Genomic DNA, 23,298 nt, shown 5'->3' with positions numbered 1-23,298 from the left:
ATAGATTTCCAATTTCTTGCTCTTTCTCTTCTCTTGTGACCCCTATGATACAAATGTCAGACCTCTTAGTTGTCCCAGAGGCTGCTTATACTGTCCTCATTTTTGTTGTAATCTTTTTGCTTCTTGTTGTTCTGATTGGTTGTTTTTTGCTTCCTTATATTCCAAATCATTAATTTGATTCTTGGCTTCATCCATTCTACCATTAATTCCCTGTAAATTGTTCTTTATTTCCATTAGTATATCCTTCATTTCTTTTTTAAATCATTTTTATTGCTGTTTTATTGCAGTTGTCCCAAGTTGTGCCCCTTTGCCCTCCTCCACCCATCCCAACCCCCACTTACACAGTTAATTCCCACAGTGTTGTCCATGTCTGTGGGTCATTCATACATGTTCATTGTCTAGTCCCTTCTTTCCACCATTATAACCCTCTTCCTCCCTCCCCTCTGCCTGGCTCTTTTTATGCTGTTGAGGTCCTCACTACATTTCTTGAGCATGCTTATAAATAGTCTTTTGAATTGTGCATCTGATAAATTGCTTACCTCCATTTGTTTAGTTCTTTTTCTGGAGTTTTGATCTGTTATTTAACTTGAGCCATGTTTCTTTGTCTCCTCATTTTGGCAGCCTTCCTGTGCTTGTTTTTATGTATTAGGGAGAGCTGCTATGACTCCCTGTCTTGATAACATGTCCTAATATAATGGGTGTCTTGTAGTGTCCAATGGCACAGCCTCCCTTATCACCCAAACTGGGTACTAGAGGTACTCCCTGCATGTGGGCTAAGTACACCCTCTTCTTGTAATTGAGCCTTGGTTGCTATTAGAAGTTCAATGGGAGGGATTTAGCCAGGCCAGTCAGCTATTAGGACTGGCTATGACCACTGCCCACAAACCCCCACCCTCCATGGAGATTCAGCTGTGAGGGGCAGGGTGGTGGTGCTCCAATGTTGTCTATAGCTGTCCACTGAGTGTGAAGGTTCTGGGGTTTCCTGGGTGGTGTAGGCCAGGGTCAGCCACCACCGTGATCCATACAGGGCCACTCAGTATGATCTATAAAGCAATCTGCAGATGGCTGCTACTTGTGCTACACTTGGAATTTTCCAGGTGAAGCCAAACTGTGATCCAAAGCCGGCTGCTGCTAATGCTGGACCTGGGGCCATGCAGCTAGTGGTACAGGGGTAGGGGGACACTCAGGCTGGTTGTGCTTGTTTGTGAGGATTTAGGAAGATGTGAACCCTGAGCTGAGACCAGTAATTCATATGGAAAAGCCACTGTTAACAGGTTGTGTGGGCTGTAAATTGGGTGGGGCAGAGCCTCAAGGATTCCCCAGATTCCCCAGGGCAGAGCAAACCACGTGATCCAGTTTGACAGAGTATCAGATATGGCCCCCACCTGCCAGCTCTGTGGCTCTCTGGGGGAGGGCTCAGAAAAGGAATAGCCTCTGCCTACCTTTTTGTTGTCTTGCATGTTTTAAAATTTCTTGTGGCACATTGATTGAAAGTCACTGGTATATATGTATGTAAACAAGTACAAATATAACAGATATACACACATGTATACACAGACTTTAAACAGAGAGAGTAATAACAGAATAGATAAGTGTTGCAATAAAATTAAGCATCTAGAATACCAATAAGGATAATTATTTAACAATACTGCTATTAACAAAATTGTGTCACCCCCCCACCCCACAATGTTGATGCTCTAACCTCTAACTTCCAATCTGAATGTATTTGATGGCTGGGCTTATTGAAAATAAAAAGCAGTGAATGTCAAATGAGGTCACAGAGTGGCGTTCTAACTCAATAGCATTGGTGGTCTTACAAGAAGAAGAAAACAGTGAAGTCTCCTTCTTTCTCCACTGTATAAGCACATAACAGGGTGGCAGCCACCTACAAGCAGGAAGAGTTCTCACCAGAAACTGAACCCTGATGGAACTCAACTATGCTGACCCCTTGATCTTGGACTTCTAGCACCCAACACTGTGAGAATATAAATTTCTGTTTGTTAAGGCATCCAAACTATGGTGTTTTGTTATGGCAATCTAAGCTAAGACAAATATTGAGCAAAATTTTTTAAATGGAGTGTGAGAATGAAAGCTTAAGAAACAAGCATTTGAATTTAGAAGTTCTAAATGGAGGAAAGGACCAAGTGACTATTAATTAGATGACTAGCTCTAAAATTAGTTTAATGACATAAGGTGACGTCTGAAGGTAAGAAATGTGGACCTGCAACAGAAAGCCCCTGAGCATTAAGAAGAGGAACACAACACCCAATTCCAATTGCTCCCGTATTGAGTTGTTCTCAGTTTAGGCTCCATCTAAATTTTCACTGTTTCTTCAAATACAAAAATACATGAGTTTGTGGAATTCTTCAAACTAATTCTGTGAGGTAGAGACCACAGCATTTTGCATATAGTATTCTTGATTATTTATAAAACAACAATGTGTGATGGCCTGATTGATTGATATAGTTTTGTTTATTTCAGACTTTTCATGATTTTGTAAAACACTAAACCAAGAAAAACATTATGTTTTATATCAAGAACACACAGAAGTTTGGCATTATGATAGAAAATTATTAGATGGTACTCCATCCCCTGAAAAATTATTTTCGACTGCTACAGTATATGAAAAGCAGGCAAGGCTATAAAGAGATTTTCAAAAATCAAAAGCAAAGATGAATCACACCTAACCAGGCCTCCTCCTCCCATGTATTTCAGGAATATAAGTGAAAGGAATGAGTCGTCAATCATAGAAGGAATATGGTCAGTAAACTCTGATGCTGTAGTTTGTACTTTTGCCCCGCCTTTTCCACAGGGATGCTTGGTAATGTCTGAAGATATTTTTAGTTGTCACAACTGAGGGGACAGTGTCACTGTCATCTGGTGGGTAGAGACTAAGGATGCTGTTAAGCATCTTACAATGAGATGCTTAACAAGAAAAAATTATGTTGACTAGAATCTAAATAGGGCCAAGATTGAGAAACACTTGTACCATAGAAGAAGGTAGTGGCATATTTAAAGGACAACAGCACCCAGGAGTTTTACAGTAGAGTTCAAAACAACAACTTTTGAACCAGTGTTGAGCATCCACAAAGAAACCTTTGAATTAACTGGACTTTTCAGAAAGGACGTGTGGTCATGTCAGGGATGTGCCATGGCTCCATATGCATAGTCACCCTTACGGATGAGTTTCATCTTCTTGACTTTGCATTTCTGGCATTTTTCATGGTTTCCAAAAGTGTTAGCCAGCATTGGGTTCGCTTCACATTTTGCTTAATCTTTAAAGTTTTGTTTTTAATTGTTACTTTCCACATACTTTATGTGTGCTTAAGTGGAAAGATGGAGTTCCTGCTTTCAGTTAAGGGTTAATTAAAAAATGGGAAAAGCAGTTGCACCACTCTGAAACTTCCTCTTCTTGGCGATAGACTCAGCTGATTGCTTTTAATAGTATAAGTTTTTGGACAAGGTTGCTCATAACAGGTTCACTTTTATTCACTGTCAATACCTAGTGCCAAGAGCTAAATTTTTTACCATAGACTTGGAAGTAGTGCTAGGGCTTGTCCTGAGATAATGCTCAGCATTTAAAGATTTCTAGAACTTAGAATAGTTCTTTCATCAACAGAAGAAAAAAGCAAACAAAATATAACCAGAGACATTGAAGTTAAGAACAATCTAAAAATAGCCAGGAGGGGTGGGGAGGGGACAGTGAGGAGAGGGGAATGCAGGAACTACTATAAAGGACATATGGACAAGATAAGGGGGAGGGTGGGGGTGGGGGAGGGAGGTGGGTTTGGCTGGGGTGGGGTGGAGGGATGGGGAGAAAAGGCATACAACTGTAATTGAATAACAATAACAATAAAAATGTAAAAAAAATAATTAATTAATTTAAAAAAAGAATAGTTCTTTTATTTTCAATTTATGGATGCTGTTCAGAAAATAACACACATCCTTAGTTTATTTCTATAATTTTTAGAGAATATAGTCTTTCAATGTAAATTTAATGATAACTCACCAGATACATCTGACTTCTAATATTTTCACCTTTGTCTATGTCCTCTAACATTTATATTGAAAGAGAATATGAAAAAATAATCTTAGTTATAAGCTACACATCTGACAAATCCTCACCCTGTTTCCTACAAAAAATCACTTTTAACACAGCTAAAGTTTGAAGCTCACTCGACTCAAACCCCAGGTCCATTAACTCTGCTGGTACCTCTTATGGGATTGCTATTAATCCCATAAATGTTTTGCATGTTCAGTGATTTTATTTGTAGATATGTTACAGTAACAAAATAAAGTATAGTGAAACAGTAAAACTAATAAATAATGTTTCTTTGAAAAAGATAAGAAAATTAGATAAACTACTAGCTATCTTAATAAAGGAAAGAAAAAAAACATGTAATATAGTTTGGGGAAAAAAGACCCAGATTGAGAAAAAAAATTAATAACAAGGGTAAAATAACTATTGAACCAGGTAAAATATTTTTAAAAAGAAATTACTTTGGAAACAAATGAAATGCAAAACTTTCTAGTAAATACAACCTAACAAAATTATCAGCAATAACGATAAAAGTCTAAAAGGGCCAGTTACCAAAGAAGAAATGAAATTGTCACAGAGCACAAAACCAAACTAACCAAAACCTAGATCCAACTGGTTCTAGGAAAATTTTCTTCTTAAACACATCCCAGAAACTACATCTTTCTCAATAGGGAATTATAGAGGCTTTCTTAATTATTACAAAAATAAATCACAGATACCCACTATCTCTACTATTACTTAGGTTTTATTGGAGGTATTGTCCAGCCCAATTTAAAAGAGAAAGCAATTAGAAGCATAAGAATTGGAAAGAAAGATAAACCTCTTTTTTTAGATGATACTATTATAGATCTAAAAAACACAGGAGTTGATAGGAAATGAACTATAAACAAGATAATTGAGCACAGTAGAAAATTATAAAATCAACACAAAAGTCAATAGCCTCTATAATAAAAACAACTTGTTACAACACATAATGGAAGAGAAAACTACAAGATGTAATGAAAGAGATTATGTGACAAAATGAAGAGACTCAAGCAGACTTAAAAGGAAAAACCTTAAACCTATGCTTCTGAGACCCACAAAATCAGACTGGGAACAAGCCTAGGATAAGTACTTGGTATGAACAGAAAGGTGTAACTCATACTTACACATAAAAAAATATACTGTCATAACAAATAATGCCCTCCCCACTTCATAGAGTAAATTTAATCTCAATTAATCTTAAAAACTGAAATTAAAACAATACACAAAGCAAGAATAATCAGTAAATACTTATTGAAGAGTAGTCTAGCCTTTCAGACACTAAAAGATATATTTTCTTTAAATCAATTAGTGCAATTTAGACATGGACAGACCAAAATTAAAGAATAAAAGATCCATGAAAACAGTTTGAAAGGTTTTTTTTTAATTAAATATAAATTTACCATATGATTTAGGAATCCCATGCTATGAAATAAACCTAGGAGAAGTACATCTTATGTCTAGGGGAACTATATCTCCTAGATATATTTCTAAGAGAAATAAAATATGCATTATTATCCCCTGCAATACATGTATGTGAATGTTCATAGTAGCATCATTCACAGTAGCCAAAAAGTAGAAATAATCCAAATATTCATAAACTAGTAAGTAGATAAAAATATAGTATGTCTGTACAATGGACTATGTGACAATAAAAAGGAATGTGGTATTGATAATGCTGTAAAATTAATGCACCTGGAAAATATTACACTTATGAAAGAAATCAGGCAAAAAATACCAAATATGGTATGAGTCCATTCATGCAAAATTTCCCTCAGTGGCAAATCTATAAAGACAAAAAGTTGGTCAGTGGTTTCCTGGACTGGAAATGGAAAAAAGAGAGTGATGGAAAATGGGAATGAGATCTAGAGTAACTTTATTTTGTGATAATTGTACAACTCTGTACATTTATGAAGACATTTAATTTTACCTTAAAACAAGTAAATTTCAAGGCATGTAAATTATACCTCAATAAAGGTGTTTTAGAAACAAAATTTAAAAATCCAGCTATACCTGATAAATTTGGCAATATAATATAAAGATATGACCTCAAAATAGTTAGGGAAAGATAAGCTTTTAAAATTAGCAGTGTTGGGATAATTGGATAACTACATTGAAAAAAGATAATATTGAAATTACTCTTCTTACTGTATACATCAGAATAAACACAAAATGATTCAGAAAATATACAATTGCTAGGGGAAAACTTGGTTGAATTCTTCCTTATTTTGTTCATTTAGAGACTTTCTAAACATTATTCAAAATCCAGATGCAATAAAAAGAATTGATACATTTTTTTGAAATGAAGATTTTAAAAATATTTACATTATAAACAAGTAAAATGACCCATGGATAGCTGGGGAAGTATTTTCTACTTTCACTACAAATGATTATTGAAACTAGTGAGGATCTCCTAAATGAAAATGAAAATAAAATAAAGTACGTGGGCAACAGGTGTATGAAAAGACCAAATATTTATCAATAAGGAACTGGGGAATAAAAACAAGGGACTGCATATACAGTTGTAAGTGCAATAAATGAGTATTAGACAGCTGTTAATGATGGAATGTAGTACACCTGGTATCTAAGATAGGAGGACCGATATTATTCCCCAGGGGACCTTTAGCAATATCTGAAGACATGTTTAGTTGTCACAAACTCGGTGGGAAAGTGCTACTGGCATCTACTTGGAAGAGAGGAGTAGTACTGCTAACCATTCTGAGATACAGGATAGCCCCTCACAACAAAGAAGCAGCCAGCCCCAATGTCAATAGTGTGGAGACTGAGAAATCTTGCACTAGAATACATTGTCAAATGAGTAAAAGCAAGAGGAAGAACAATGTAGACAGGAGTAGGTTTATGGTTGTGAGTATACACAACACAATTTATTCTTTTATTATTTATTAATTATTCTATTGTTTTCATACTAGCAATTATAAGTCTATATTTACTCTGGAGTATGCTCCCATAACTTAATTCAGTAACAGAGGCTTTAAAAATATAAAATATTTTGGTTATATGTTTTTGATAAAAGAAAAAGTTAATCATGGGGTAGGGGGTTAAGTAAAATAGGATGGAGGGAATAGAACTAGAGAATAGAATTTTCTGGGAGTCTGGCTAAGATGGAGGCAGAGGTAGAAACCCTTAACTTTCTCGTACAACCAAAAGGAGGATAACATCCAATCAAAGAGCAATAAACAACCAAAAGCACCAGAAAATCAAACTGCATGGAACTCTGACAACCAAGGAATTAGAGAAAAAATCAACCAGAGCAGCCAGACTGGTAAGGCAGACCACAGGGCAACTCAGAAAAACTGAGGCAAGGAGGCTGAGGGGTGGGGCTGACTGCGGAGCTCTGCAGAGCTGCCCAGGAAGGACTGACTTAAAGGGAACACTGAGACTCAGAGTTGACTGTGGGCTAAGGCTGGGGTTGCCATGGTGGGATTTACTTCCAGTCTGACAGGAGAGTCCCTTGGGAAGTGCTCTAGAGACCAGCAGGCAAGCTGCACTGTTCCCTCTCTGGTCCCTCCCACACAGGCAGCTCCACAGCACAGCAAAATGGGTAGCCCTGTCAGGGTGAATACCTAGGGCCCCGCCCCTTACAATTTATCAGGTGCACTGAGACAAAGAAATAGAGCCCAAATGAAAGAACAGAGCAAAGCCTCAGAACTAAGCAATGAGGAGATTGCCAACCTATCTGATGGAGAATTTAAAGCCCTGGTAATCAAAATGCTCACACAACTGATTGAGCATGGTTGAAAAATGAAAGAACAAATGAAAGATACCCAAAATGAAATAAAGCAAAATATTCAGCAAACCAACAGTAACAAGAAGGAAACCAGGATTCAAAGAAACAGTTTGGAACAAAAGGAAGAAATAAACATCCAACTGGACCAGAACAAAGAAACAAGAACCGAAAAAAAATGAAGAAAGGCTGAGGATTCTCTGGGACAACCTGAAATGTCCCAATATCCGAATTATAGGGATGCCAGAAGGAGAAGAACAACAGCAAGAAATTGAAAATATATTTGAACAAATAATGAAGGAAAACTTCTCCAATCTGGTGAAGGAAATAGACTTCCAGGAAGTCCAGGAAGCCCAGAGAGTCCTAAAGAAGTTGGACCCAAAGAGGAACACACCAAGGCACATCATCATTAAGTTACCCAAGATTAAAGACAAAGAGAAAATCCTAAAAGCAGCAAGAGAAAAGGAGACAGTTACCTACAAAGGAGTTCCCATAAGGCTATGAGCTGATTTCTCAAAAGAAACCTTACAGGCAAGAAGGGGCTGGAAAGAAGTATTTGAAATCATGAAAGGCAAGGACCTACATCCAAGATCACTCTATCCAGCAAAGCTTTCATTTAGAATGGAAGGGCAGATAAAGTGCTTCCCAGATAAGGTCAAGTTAAAGGAGCTCATCATCACCAAGACCTTATTATGTGAAATATTAAAGGGACTTATCAAAGAAAAAGAAGATCAAAAATATGAACAATAAAATGACAACAAACTCACAACTATTAACAAATGAACCTAAAAGAAAAGAAAAACAACAAAAACAAAAAATTAGCAAACAACCAGAACAGGAACAGAATCAGAGAAATGGACATCACACAGAGGGAGTTCAGTGGGGAGGGGGAAGGGAGGAATGGGGGGGGAGGTACAGGGAAGAAGAAGCATAATTAGTAGGCATAAAATAGACAGGGAAAGATAAAAATAGGTAACAGAGGACTCAAAGAACTTATATGTACAACCCATGGACATGAACTAAGGGGGGGAGGAATGCTGGAAGGTTGGGGGGCAGGGTGGAGGGGGGATAAAGGGGGAAAAATTGGGAAAACTGTAATAGCATAATCAATAAAAAATACTTAAAAAAGAAAATATAATTTCTGAATATTCATTGTTTTCATAATTATAAAACAAAGCTAAATTTATGATAATAAAAGCAATAAAATAATGAACCTAATTTAGTATTGATACTGAGTTAGTGGTATAATCACACAGATAGGAATTACATTAAGTGGGTTTAAAAGACAATAATTTGACTGTCCATCTCTGATAATTCATATATCATGAACAAAAATAAATGACCGAAAACTTTTACACTTTTTAAAACATATTTTAAATATTCAGATACTACGGGTGACTATATATATGTGTGTGTCTATATATAGAGAGAGAGAGGGAGAGAGAGACACACATATATGTATATAAATAATTTTTATGAGACTAGAGGTTGTGTGTGTGTGTTGTGGTGTTATATTAACTGTTTATTGCTGCACCCAAAATGTAACAGCTCAAAACAATAAATATTTATTATCTAACAGTTTGTGAGGTCCAGGAATCCAGATACAACTTAACTGGATGCTTGTATCACATGCTTGTATCACAGGCTGTGATCAGAATGTCGGCTAGGGCTACAGACGGGAGGATCAATTTAAGGACCAACTGTGAAAGGATCTGTGTCCTAGCTCACTTACATCCTTGTTGGCAGGATTCAACTTCTACTGGCCTGTTGGACTGAGGGCCTTGGTTCCTCTAAGGCTGTTGATGAAAAACTGCTTTCCCAGTTTCTTGCTACATGAGCCTCACCATAGAGCAACTGAAGACAGACCAAATGAATTCCCTTGGAGCATACCAGCAACAGAACTAAAGAAAGCCAGCAAGACAGAAGTATGCTCTTTGTAACCTAATCTGGAGAGTGACATCCCATCATCTTTGTTTAATTGTACTCATTAGAGGTGAGTCACTAGATGCAGCTCACCTTCAAGAGAATAGGATGATGCTAGGACATGACTATCAGGAGGTAGAGTTTTAAGGACAATATTAAGGTTTTTCTGCTACAGGTATAAAGTAAATGAGTGACTATGTTGATATCATTAATAACTGGGATTTGTAAGAGTGGAAGAAGAGATGCAGGTATAATGTTAAAAATTAAGTAAAAATCCTTAGCCCTGAATTTGAATGGAAGCATGAATCCAAACATGCAGACACACACACACACAGATATAAATACATTTGTGCATTTACCTATAAATATCCTATTTTTGTCCACTGAAAGGCCTAACAACCAATGAGCTCCTCAAGCATTCATTGCACCTTTTAAATTCTATTAAAAAAAAAATAACTCCTTGGAGAAATAGTGGGTCCAGGCCTGGGCAGGAAATCTACAAAATGAGTTTGGCTCAGTCTGGATGAACTTGTTCTAGAAGAAAGCAAGGTAATAGATGCATCAAATTAATCTAGGAAACAACTAGAAGAGAAACAGATAGAAAAAAATGAGCACAAATCAGATTAGTAACCACATTGATTTCAAACACACAAAGTACATTTAAAATCAAGAGTTCATAGTAACATTAGAAAAAATGTTCAGATATCTCTTCTAAGAAAAGCTGCAGAACTAACTCATTTTGAAAACTGATAAAAAAAGAAAAGAACCAAGCATATATCCTGCTTATCATGAATAAATTTTAGGATAAACCCATGGTTCTCAACTAGGAGCAATTTTGCCCCCGGGGTAATTTGGCAAAGTCTGGAGACTTTCAGTCTCCATTTTCACCCTTTCTTGACTGGAGGAAGGATGCTGCAGCCGCAGAGAAGAAAGAGGCCAGGATGGTACTTAACATCCTACAACTCACAGAACAAGCTCTCAGCACAATGAGTTATCCAGTCTAAAATTGTCAATAGTACCCAGGTTGAGAAACCTTGAATGACCAAATATTTAAAGAGATAAAAACCTTTTAAAAGTATTCTAGTTAATAAACCAAGCAGAAATATTTGAAGTAAAATCCCATGTTTCTGCAATCTCTAATAAAATGTGGATCTTGGCATTGACTATCAATGGTAGTTAATAAACATGAACATAAAAGAGCAGAGCCATCCACATAGTACTATTGTCAAATTAAATTCATGTCTCATGAAGGAACATAATAAATGCCACTAGCAAAATGTAATTTGCTAAATCCATGACTTGAGAGTTGGGAGTATTTGGATTTTAATTAACTCAAATAAGAAATAAACAATTTATAAAGATCATCAGAGAAATTTGAAAACATGAATATTTGATTATGATATTAAGAATTATGCATATTCTGCCTTGGTTGGTGTGGCTCAGTGAATTGAGTACCAGCCTTCAAACCGATGGGTTGCTGGTTCCATTCCCAGTCAGGGCACATGCCTTGGGTGTGGACCAGGTCCCCAGTAGGGGGCACTCAAGAAGCAACCACACATTGATGTTTATCTCCTCTCTTTATTCCTCCCTTCCCCTCTCTAAAAATAAATAAAATCTTAAAAAAAAATTATGCATATTCTTCTAAGTGTGATAATGATATGACCATTATATTCTTAAAAATCATTCTTATCTAAGATACGGATTGAAATTATTACAGAAAAATGATATCATATTGGTAGTTGCTTTAAAATAGCCTGCAATGAAAAAGAAAATATATGTAGGGTTATAGATGAAAAAATGTGAAGTTATGAATTCATACCATTCAGTCTACTTCTTGTTTTGAAATTTGGCATGAAAGTTTTAAAAGTTTTGAAGTTTTATTTACTCATTACTATAGTTATAATAAGGAAAGCACAGCTGATAGAAGAGCAGCAAAATACTCCATAATGTACATCAACTTAAACCATAGCATTATATTTGCTTTAATAGAGCATTTTAACCATACTGTATATAATTTTAAATATTAATTTTAACCTTCTGATTATATTAAAATACGTTTTTTAGCATTATTCATGTTCAAGAGTCATTTCATTGTTAGATAATGGCCCATTAAATAAACATCACTGGTTTAATTTACTTTTCAACCCCTATTTAACATTTAATTTTTTTCTAATTTCAATATTATAAATAGTGCTGAAATAAACACTTTTGTTTATGGTATAATTTCTTATCCAAACTCATTCATTTTAGGGCATATAAGTCTGGTATAAATCCATTTCTTTGGAATAACTCCCAGAATTTAAATAATTGTGTATAAGGTCTCATTATTCGAAAGATTATTGAGACATAAAGGCAAATCACTCTCTGCAGAGATTATGAAAGCCTTTGGCTGCAAAGCATTGCATATCCTATAACAATTACTTAAACAAGAACTGTTTTGTTTGTCTCAATAATAAAATGTTTGGGAATAGTACAGTGGCGCCATGATGTCTTCCGTAGCACAAATTCTTTTTATTCTTCTTTTCCGCCATCTTCAGTGTTGCCTCGTGGTCCCAATTCATGGCCCTAGCACGCTATCCAAGGTCCAGACTTGTAGAGAATGAAAGGGGCTAAAGCTTCCTTTCAAGGTTTTGTCTTATATATAGAGATAAGCAACTAATTCCAGTACGTGTCTTTTGACTTCTCATCTACGAGAACCATGCTGAAAGTGTATACCTGACTAGTTGTGTAGGAAAATAGGATGTTTAGTTTTCTAGCTTCCATAAAAGAGATAACGTAGTTGTGAATGAATGCTGAGTGAGCCAATTCATTGTACATGAGTTCCAAAAGAACACTGAAGTGCTACATGACAACTAATTTTTGGTACAATTCACCTTTCATTTAATAATTACATGTAAGATGCTAGTTTGCCTTTAAGTTGCATTCATTGATTGTTAATTTGTTTTGTATCTTTATTGTTTTTATTCTTTCTAAATTATTTATTCATGTGTTTTGCTGTTACTTGTATAGATATCTGTGTAGTTATTAAACAATTTGGACAGGAAGATGTTATAGTGATTAAGAGGGTTGAGAATTCAGAATCTGAAGTTAAATAACCCAGTTTAATGTAATGCTCCAGCCCTTAGTGATTACACTAACTTAGCAAAATGTTGGACAAATAGTAAACATTCTGTATGTTTTAGTTTACTGCTTTTATTGTTATTGATTAGATCATCAGTTACTAGAAGGTTAAACTTGAGAAAAAATATCTTTGAAATAATGTTTTTTCACTCACTCTCCATGGATATTGCTTTAGCTCTGGGCATTGCCTTATACTCCTTTGCCTTCAAAAATTTTACTTAATACGTCTCATTATGTAATGAGTTGTTATCCGTTCACTGTCACTATGGATAGGATCAGATGAACTCATTAGTACTAACCTGTCAATAATAGACATGAGGTAGTTCATCATTTTCCTATGTAATATTTTCATTTTAACCCAAACAAGTTTCTTATCCAATGGAATGCATATTTCACAATGTATGAGGTCACTGTTAGTAACTTTCTGATGGGTGAAATTATCTTAGCAAGGGAAATTTTCCAGGATTTTAGCAAAGTTGTTTTCCATCAAATAACTTAAGAGATCATTGTGTAAATTGCCAAGCCTGTTGATACAAATGTCTGGAGATTATTCAACTAAAAATGCATCAGAACAAACAAATGTTCTGCGCATGTGCTGCAAACTTGAAGAAATTCTAGCCTTAATCACATCCACATGCCTATGAAAGTCACGTTGTATTTGGCTATTGACCCAGGGCCGTCTATACTTAGCAGCCGCAACTGTTACTGAGTCCATTATTAGTCTGAGTTGTTTTTATTAAAATATCTCGAAGCTCCAGGAGGTAAACTAATATATTCCTTTTTATTTTAGATGCTTGATATTTTAAATGGAATATAAAACATCTCTGAATCACAGCGACAGATTTTTGAGGATGATTAAGCATGGTATCTATTAAAAACCTATGTGGATTACAAAAAAACTGTGCTAAATAAATCTAAATAAATTAATTTAGAATTTTTTTAATCTTTAAATATTTTTATTTTAATTTCTTAAGATTTTCTTTGTCTTATTTTAATTTGGTCAGAATAACACAGTGTCTGAAAAATAAGGACAAAATTAGGGATCTTTCAGTTTCATAGACAAACTTCTTATAAGAGTTTTCCACATTCTTCTATTTGTTTTCTATCCCTTTATACAATTCTAAGCTTAGTCATTTGTTTGCCCCATCACCCTGCTTTAAAACTGTACATTATGGTCAACCCCTCAAACCCATTTTTTTTCTAATCTATTGACGATTTTCCAACCATCACATTACTTGGCCTCTAAGCAGTACTCGCTTTGATGATATATTTTCCCTTGGCTTCCTGGCCATTTCTCTTTTGAGCTTCTTCTCTTATTTTAGGCTACCTATTCTGTGCCTTCTTGGGAGCCTCTCCTTCTCTAGTGATTGAAATTTTTCAAGGCACAGTCTAAAGTCTCTCCTCTTTTCATTTCTATATTATTTTTCTAGGTACCCACAGTAATCACACACATGTCAATCAATACCTACAAGCAGAGACACAGCAAACTTATATCTTCAAGTCAGATCTCATTCTTAACTCCATAAATCTATATATCCACTGCCTCCCTTATAGTTTCTCTTGGGCGTCCCGAAGGCATGATCTCTAAATGGTCTATATGTCTCCTTTCAAACCTTGTCTTCTCATGTAATGGAATACCTATGCATCTAGTTAATCAAGTCAGTCAATAAGGGGTGACCAGGACACTCATCTCCTTATTTTCTCTATCCAGTTCAACAAAAATTCTCCAAAGAGGACATACGGATGTCTAATAGACATATGAAAAAAATGCTCAATATCAGTAATCATCAGAGAAATGTACATTAAAAACCACAATGACATATTACCTCACATCTACCAGAATGTCTATCATCAGTAAATCAACAAACAAATGTTGGTGAGGATGTGGAGAAAGGGAACCCTCGTGCGCTATTGGTGTGAATGCAGATTGGTACAGGCACCGTGAAAAACAGTATGGAGTTTCCTCAAAGTTAAAAATGGAAGTAACTGCCTTATGACCTAGTCATAGGGATTTCACTTCTGGGAATATATCCGATGAAAGCCAAAAGAATAATTTGAAAGGATATATGAATCCCTATGTTCATGGCAGCATTATTTACAAAAGTTAAGATTTAAAAACAGCCAAAGTGCCTGTGAGTAAAGGAGTAGATAAAAAAGCTGTGGTGCATTTACACAATGCAATACTACTTGGCCACAAAAAAAGAAGGAAATCTTACCTTTTGCAGCAGTATTGATGGACCTGGAGACTATTATGTTAAGTGAAATAAGTCAAAGACAAATGCCATATAATTTCACTTATATGTGAACAAAAAAAATAGAAATAGACTCACAGATGCAGAGAACAGATTAACATCTGTTAGAAGGTAGGGGGTTTGGGGAACTGGGTGAAAAAGGTGAAGGGATTAAGCAAAAACAATCATAGACACAGACAAGAGTATGGTGGTTATCAGAGGGAAAGAAGGGGTGGGGGAGAGAGAAGAGGGTAAAGGGGATTACAAAGGAGCCTTGATTTTGGGTGGTGAACAGAATACAATATGCAGATGATATATTATAAAATTGTACACCTGAAACCTGTATAATTTTATTTATCAATGTCACCCCACAAATTCAATTAAAAATTCTCTCCGATATACCTGTTAAACTTTATTGAAGCTCATTTACTTCAGAACATCTTATCGCTAACACCATCTTCTCAGTCCAAGCTACAATAGAGACCTAAATCACCCACCCACTTGCGTTCCTCTGGCTCCCCTACAGTCCATTGTCTGCATTCAGTCAGAACAATACTTTCATCACATTAAGTGGATAATGGTATTCAAGTAAAACACTTAAAAGCCTCCTTTTTCTCTTAGAAACATTGAATTATCTTTACACACCTTTCATGGCAACCACTGACTAGCCTATTGCAGCTGCTAACTAGCCTTTCACATTCATGTTTCCCTGAAATCTCAGGGCCTTTCCCTTCTCCTGCCCTAGTTTGAATTCCTTTTTGAATAATGTCTACTTATTCTTCAGAGAACACTATATATAATTTAGTCTTTAAGTTTTCCTTTGTCTTGTTTGAATTTGGTCAGAATAACACAGGGTCTGAAATGTAAAGACGAAGTTAAAGATCTTTCAGTTTCATAGACAACTTCTTATAAGAGTTCTCTATATTCTGCTGTTGGTTTTCTATTCTTTTATACAATTCTCAGCTTAGTCATTAGTTTACCCCATCACTCTACTTTAAAACAGTTCATGGTGGTCAACCCATCAAGCCCATTTTTTAATCTATGGGTTATTTTGAATATGGATAGATATAGATACATCTGTAGATACATACACACGTACACATATACATACATATATTCTCTGTTTTCAAAGTTGTAAGTTTGTATTTTCTTGTAAGACTATTGATGAATGCTTGCATCCCCTACTATTACTTAATCTCCATAAGGATGGGGACCATGGCTGATCTTATTTATTTCTACCGCCTAGCAAAGTGCTTGGAAACTTCTTAGTATCTAAGAGATATTTGTTTAAAAAATAACCCCTGGCTGGTGTGGCTCAGTGGATTGAGTATCGACCTGCAAACTGAAAAATAATAAAACACCATCAAATCATCTATCTCTACTTTACTTATATTTTCACATACATTGTCTTTTTTAACTAACACATTCAGCAATGAAATAATATTCCCTGGGGAAGAGTCTTGTTAAACAGAAAAAAAGTACACATTTTCATGTGCTCATAAACACATGAAGCGACAATCTGACTCTCAACAGAATGCAGAGAATATTCTCCTTTATTGTGTGAAGTGAAAATTCTTAGAGTATTATGAGATAATTAAGTTGTGTTTGTAGGTGAATGGTCTCTGTGAAGCAGTATGTAGTTGACATGTTGATTTAACATGTTTTCACCTTATTGTATGATGTGGCTGTCAGCCTGCCAAGGGGAGAGAACATTGGGAAGAACACTGTATTCACAGAATATATAATTTTTACTCAGATTCTAACTTATTGGCATACATATCAACTTTCCTAACATTTAGAATCTTACAAATTATATAATGTTTTTAAAAGTAAAGAAGACGAGAATAAATTTTTCAACTTTTTCACTTGCCAACTATGTATATTAAAATGCACATATTACTCATTCAATAACCATATCATCAGCAAAGGAAAGATATATTTTAATCCCCCCCAAATCAGAATGACATAGGGATAAGCCTTTCTATTAAATAATGGCACTTTCTGTTAAACTATGGCGAGCATCCTTATTTTTATCATTTCATTTGGCCTGCTGATCCTGCCATCAGGAGGCTGGCCTCAGTCCATAATTTGATATTTGGGAATCAGTCATATCATGTTAAGTGAGAAAGATTCTTAACTCACAGCAAAATATTTCCTTTCCCCATTCTTAGTAATAATTCTAGGAAGTGTTTTCACATTTTTCAGGAATAGGTTGAAAATAACTTCAGTATTGATTGGGTAAGTGTTTAAAACTGAGAAGAAAACTTGAAGTCGACCTGTGCATTGTCAATGGGAAACACAGGTAAGGCCTTTCATTAATGGAAGAATCAGAACAGTAAATGGTGAACACAGCTAATGCATGCTCTTAAGCAAACTTTCATCATTAACACTGTTAAAAAGGCAAATAAAATTTAATTGCCTTGTGATTAAGTGGGAGCCTTTTAATGCCTTTGAACTTATCCGTGTGCCCCAAGACAGTGGTTTGCCTTTACGCACACAGTGTGCTGCTTAACAAATATCCACGGATTACCAGGGATAAGGAATGCACACAATTAGGAGAACAAGAACAGAGCTAAATTAGTGATCTACTGGGTGGGAAAATTTAACAATGTCATTCCCCAGGTTTGACAGTGATTTTATTTAAGGATTCTTATAAATAACCTGAAAGTGGGAGTACACAGTAAATTCTCCAAGCTGTTCCAAGCAAAGGAATGCTGAGTCAGTGGGAGTAAAGTGCAGGGACTACTCATGAAGCTGTGTGGTGTAAGACAAATGGCAATTGAGCTCCGATGGGGGAAAGTGTGAAGTAAATCATTAAAGAACAATTCTAGATATGATAGAATAATAGATTATGATAAATAACTTATGATCCAGGAAAATGATCTAAGAATTACAATATGCTGTTTCATTCGAACAGTCTTTGCCAAAACGTCACTCACTGTGGGCTCTTTAAACACTGGAATTTCCTTAAAAGGTAACAAAATTACATTCTTTCCTTCCTATACACTATTCAAGGTAATATGCTTCCTGTTTTCCCCCTTTAGGTTTATATTTTTGCCTGATGGGCATTCCGTTCTCCTTCTTTGGTAACATATTCCAGTTTGCTCTTGGCCCAAGTGTTTCCAGATTAGTTTGATGCTCCATGTAGCTAGCTCCAAAAAGGCAAGATTAGCCAATGACAATGAGCGACCCCGGTACTCTGCCCATGGTTATCAGTTTAACAAAGAGCAAGCAACCCACTCTCGGTACAGAAGTTGTGAGATATTGGGGGGGGGTTAGAGAAGAAAATTACTCTATCTTTTCTAGGTTTTGGTGGCATGAAAAGATGGGTTCTAGACAATAGTCATTGTTAAGAGAAGCCTGAAGCTGATGACAGCCATCAAATGTACCCTGAAGGTGGAGCCAACACAGAGGAAATAACTGAGACATGGCATTTAGGGACTCTAAATACATCTGTACATGACAAAATCAAGGGGGAGGGTGGAGGTGGGGGAGGGAGGTGGGACTGGCTGGGGTGTGGTGGCGGGAAGGGGAGAAAATGCAGACAATAGTAACTGAATAAAAATTAATTAATTAATTTAAGAAAACCAAAAAATGAAATAAATTCAGGTTTTTCAATGAAAAAAAAAAGTAGCCCTATATATCATATGAGATTAAAAATATTCTTTTCTATATTAGTGTGATTTGGGTTTCTGTTGTTTACAATGGAAATAAATGCTGACCATATACTGCTGTATGCTCGTGAGTTATTCCTTCTGATACCCAGCGATTTTCCAACTAAGTGGTTACCTCCACCTGTGTATTCCTGGTAATGTCATAAATTATACATTCAAAAGTGAGCTCACTGCTTCGTCCCCCAGAGCGTGCCATTTTTATTACATTCTGTATTTTAGTAAGATTAACATAACCTCATACCTAATCACCAAAACCATAGGAGTCATTTTAACTTCCTTCTCACTTAATCTGACACTTACTGAATTGATAAATTGGAAGATTACATTCATAACTGCAACTTACACACATTGCACCTCTTCCCATTGTCACTACTTAAGTTCAGTAATTATTATTCTTTACCTCTCCCAACTGGTCTCTCGTTCCATACTGCTGACCATCGCTCTTCATACTAATTATTATTATAATTTTGACAAAATAAAAAAATATATATATTATCACTTCTTTACTTGAAGCATTTTCATGACTTCCCAGGATTTTTTTGAAATGAATTTTAATTGCTTTGCTTAACACATTGGGAACTTCATCTTCAACTCCTCTCTAATTCTCTCCAAGTCTTGTGCCATATAGCCATGCACCCTATTCCCTGGGCAACGAAACTGCTTTGAGTTTCTCAAATGAATCAACCCGTTCTTGGGTAATGTACCTGCCCATTCAGGAATTTTTTGAATGTCTCCCAGCAGTCCCCCATCTGGCAAGTGCCTCTTCATCAAGCAGAACACAGTTTTACTGAATCTTGCACACGGACTCCTTCTCCAGATCTCTGATGCTGATGGATGCTCCTCTTGGGGAGCTCTATAAGACTTTGTAAAACCACTCTGAAATCGAAACATTACCCTACAGTATCCTAGAGTAATGTTTCAATTTCTTGTATAAATTCAGCAATACATGGGCTGTATTTAACTGATTGTTAAAGTATACCACCATAGATTGATGCTCAAAGGCATTAGATAAATCCATTATACCTGGATGAATGAATGAATAAAGGGTCTTATCTTTTTAACCAACTGCTTTATTACTATTAAATTAAACATATTAACTAAACATTTTATTTTAATATATGATATAACAGGGAAAAAAAGAGCCTGAATTCTGGGCCTAGAATTCTTGCTTCTTTTCTGCTATATCTGTCTTCTTTAGAAAATAGACGCCATGAAGACAAATAAAGCCTTGTTGAAAATATAAAGTATCTCAGAATCAGGAAGAAAATATTATATTACATATTAGTTAACTTTGTATTTGACACAGATGAGGAAACATTTATTTTATTAAGAAGCAAATGTACTTACCAATTTATATTTAACATTAAAGCAGTTCCAATGTTTTGAAATATTTGAGTAATGTTCTACTTTCCCTTAGTTCGTATTCTCCATTTATTATCTATCTATCTACTTATCTATCATCTATCTATCTGCCTTTGGAATTTCGACCCAAATACTGTTGGCAGCCATATTAAAAGTCTAAGTTTTTGTTATTAATACAGAATACTCACTTCTATTAAAAAACATCTGCCTCATATTATTCTTTGTACACGTTTCTCAAAACTACCACTGCAAAGTTTCAGGTGCAGATGAACTTTTCAATTTGATGTGAAAATTCCAAAAGTACTCAATGAAGACAAATCAATTCAAGTGAGGACTTTTAGTTTGATTGCTGTTATAAGGTAGGACCGGCCTGCAGTTTGTCAGTCATATTTAGAATGGCTTGCAGAGAGCAACTGTAACTGTTCAGTATGTCCAGTTTGTTCCAGTGATATTTCAGAACTCTCTAAATCATTGGCTTTCAAATATTTTAGTCAGATGACCCACATAAGGATTTGAAAACAAAGTGATTATACACACACACACACACACATATAAATGTACACACACACACACACACACTTTCAAGGGACAGATTTATTTTATTTAATTCAGGAAAAATGTCACTGGTAAAAGCCAATCCTCACTGTCAAATCATTCACTCTAATTCGACAGGTTTCTCTCAGAAAAAGAAAAACTATTTTAAGTGAAAATCAGCATATGACTTATGTCATTGTCACCACCTTCTCTCTGCACTCTAATTCCTCCATAGGTAGATAAAGAGATAAATGCACATTTAGCACATATCTGTGCAAATGTGTATAGATATACACACATACAGAGGACAAGAAAGTGTTAGCAGCCGCCCTCCAATGACGCCTCCAAAGCAGTACGCAGCAAAGACGTCACTTAGAAAAGTCCTTCTGTGCCCTGCGCCATCTACTACCCTGTCTCCACCTTGTCTTATGAAATGCTTTTATTTTATTCGCCATTTTGGTAACAGAGATGGTGACCTTCCAGACTGCACCCACGCCGACTCATTCAGGCCTTCGAGCCAGCCCTCGCCCTCACTTGAGAACTGAAGTGAGTTGCACTTCTAATTGGGTGTGATGTCTTATCAATCTTCAAATTTTTCCAATCAGCAGTGAGTCCACGCAGCTTCCCGCTCTTCCATTGGCCCGTGTGCAGGGAAGGTGGAGGAGGAAGGGTAAACTGAATAGAGCAAGAACCACTCTAGGCCAGGAGTGTCAAACTCATTTTCACTGGGGGCCACATCAGCCTCCCGGGTGCCTTCAAAGGGCCGAATGTAATTTTAGGACTGGATGAATGTAACTACTTAACTAGGGGCAAGGAGCTCAGCACTGCCGTGGGGTAGAAACAAGGTGCTGGGCAGATGAAACAAGGTGGAGGGCGGGATTTGGCCCAGGGCCTTATGTTTGCCACCTGCACTGCAGGCCCTTAGTGTGCAGGGGCAAAGTGGCTGGCTGAAGCAGTTGGTTGGAGCCCCGCCAATGGCAGATTCGAAGACACCTCCTTTGGTTTTGGACACAGTGGCAGAGCTAATGGGGTTCAAGCGCTGGGTGAAAGCGTTTGTTAGGGGCCCACCTATGAGTAAGGCCTGCGAGATTCCCAGTGGTGTTCAAGTGGAGCTGCAGCGCCTGGTTCTACAGCACTGGGTGCTGCGGCTGTTGCCACGTCCGCAGCAGGAGGACCGGTCTGGGGACACAGTGCTAAAGCTGTTGGCAGTGCTGCTGACTGTGAAGGTCTCATCCAAGCTCAATGCCATCTGTCAGCATTCAATATGAAGTCATTGGCAATTACTATTCATTTGAGAGAATGGCAGATAATACCTGTGTTCTTTTCGTCATCTCTGTTCTCATGTTTATAATCCATTTAATACTGGTATATAGAGAAATTTCTTATCAAATGGGTTGGCTTATTCCATTCTTCTCTTACTGGTTTTTTGACTTCTTCCTCAGATGCCTTATTGCTCTCAGTTCTCTCATTTCCCAAGAATCACAGAATATGTGGATCAATTACCTGATTTTCACTATAAAGAAGACCTCCTGCCTCCGGACTCCAGCTGCCTCCTGTTCATTGCCCTTTTGTTCTTTGCCTTGGTCTTCCTTTTTAAGGCTTATCTAATCAACTGTGTTTGGGACTGCTATAAATACACCAACAACGGAAACGCACCAGTGACTGCTGTGTTCCCTGCTTTGAAGCACCTTCACAGTATGTTTTGCCAACCTATGAAATGGTAGTGAAGACGCCTGAAAAAGAAGCACCAGTTCCTTACATACCTGTCTGAAGACATTGCCTTTGTCAATAAGCCCTGAACCAGCCTTTTGTCTTGTTTATTTTACCATACAGGGTTCTTCGAACGGATTTGATACATTTTCCTTTGTGTAAGTATTCATTTTCCAACACTAACAAGCTTTTTGGGCATCTGTTAAAAGTCAGAGGGTATTTTTCTTAAGTTAATTCCATTTTAATAGTTTTTGAAGACAATCTAGGTTAAGAAAGAGCAAAGTGCCATTGTTCACCTTTAATTGGGTGGTGGGAAGAGGTGTTCTCTACACATTTTCTTTTTTAACGTTTCACTTTCTTTATATAATAGTTTGCATTCTGGGTATTTGCTGCCCTGGATACTTTCAGGAGTAATGAATAAAATATTCAGGATGGGTAAGTTAGCTATAAGATCTGAAGTTTTCAGCTATGAAAACATAAAAAATACATAACCTTTTAACTTGACTATATAAGATTATGGTTGCATATTCTAATTTGTCTGTGCCTCTATCTTGTGATAAGATGCTTTATTAAATCTCTTAAAATTAAAAAAATAAAGTTTTGATAAATATTAAAAGGAGCAGAGTCTTTTTTTTCATTTTAGATGGAAGCAGGAAGTATATAACTAGGATGACAGGAGGCTCTGTATCTCTCAGTACTATTAACACTTTCTTTGCTTTGCTCTTGCACCCACCCTTTAGAAAGGTTACATTCTCCAACTGCCTCTTTGTTTGGTGCCAGATTTGTATAGCTCTTGTCAGTAGAATAACGGTAGCTAAGTGAAAGGTGCATCTTTCTTCTGTAAAACAGGTGAGGGACAGTTACGAAAGAGGAGGTAGGAATAGAAAATCTGCCAGTAAGCAGTTCTCAGGCAAGTCAGTTTTAGGAAACAGTACGTGT

General features: G+C 36.4%; 1 pseudogene; it reads left to right on the top strand.

Annotated features, from left to right (window-relative positions):
- Positions 1-1,061: 1,061 nt before the first annotated feature.
- LOC112302972 (lysosomal-associated transmembrane protein 4A pseudogene) lies at positions 1,062-22,449 on the top strand (annotated as a pseudogene).
- The last annotated feature ends 849 nt before the right edge of the window (positions 22,450-23,298 follow it).

Source organism: Desmodus rotundus, chromosome 5 (assembly GCF_022682495.2).
Source record: "Desmodus rotundus isolate HL8 chromosome 5, HLdesRot8A.1, whole genome shotgun sequence".
NCBI lineage: Eukaryota > Metazoa > Chordata > Mammalia > Chiroptera > Phyllostomidae > Desmodus > Desmodus rotundus.
The sequence above is the reverse complement of the archived record's forward strand: the minus strand, read 5'-3'. Positions and strand labels throughout refer to the sequence as shown.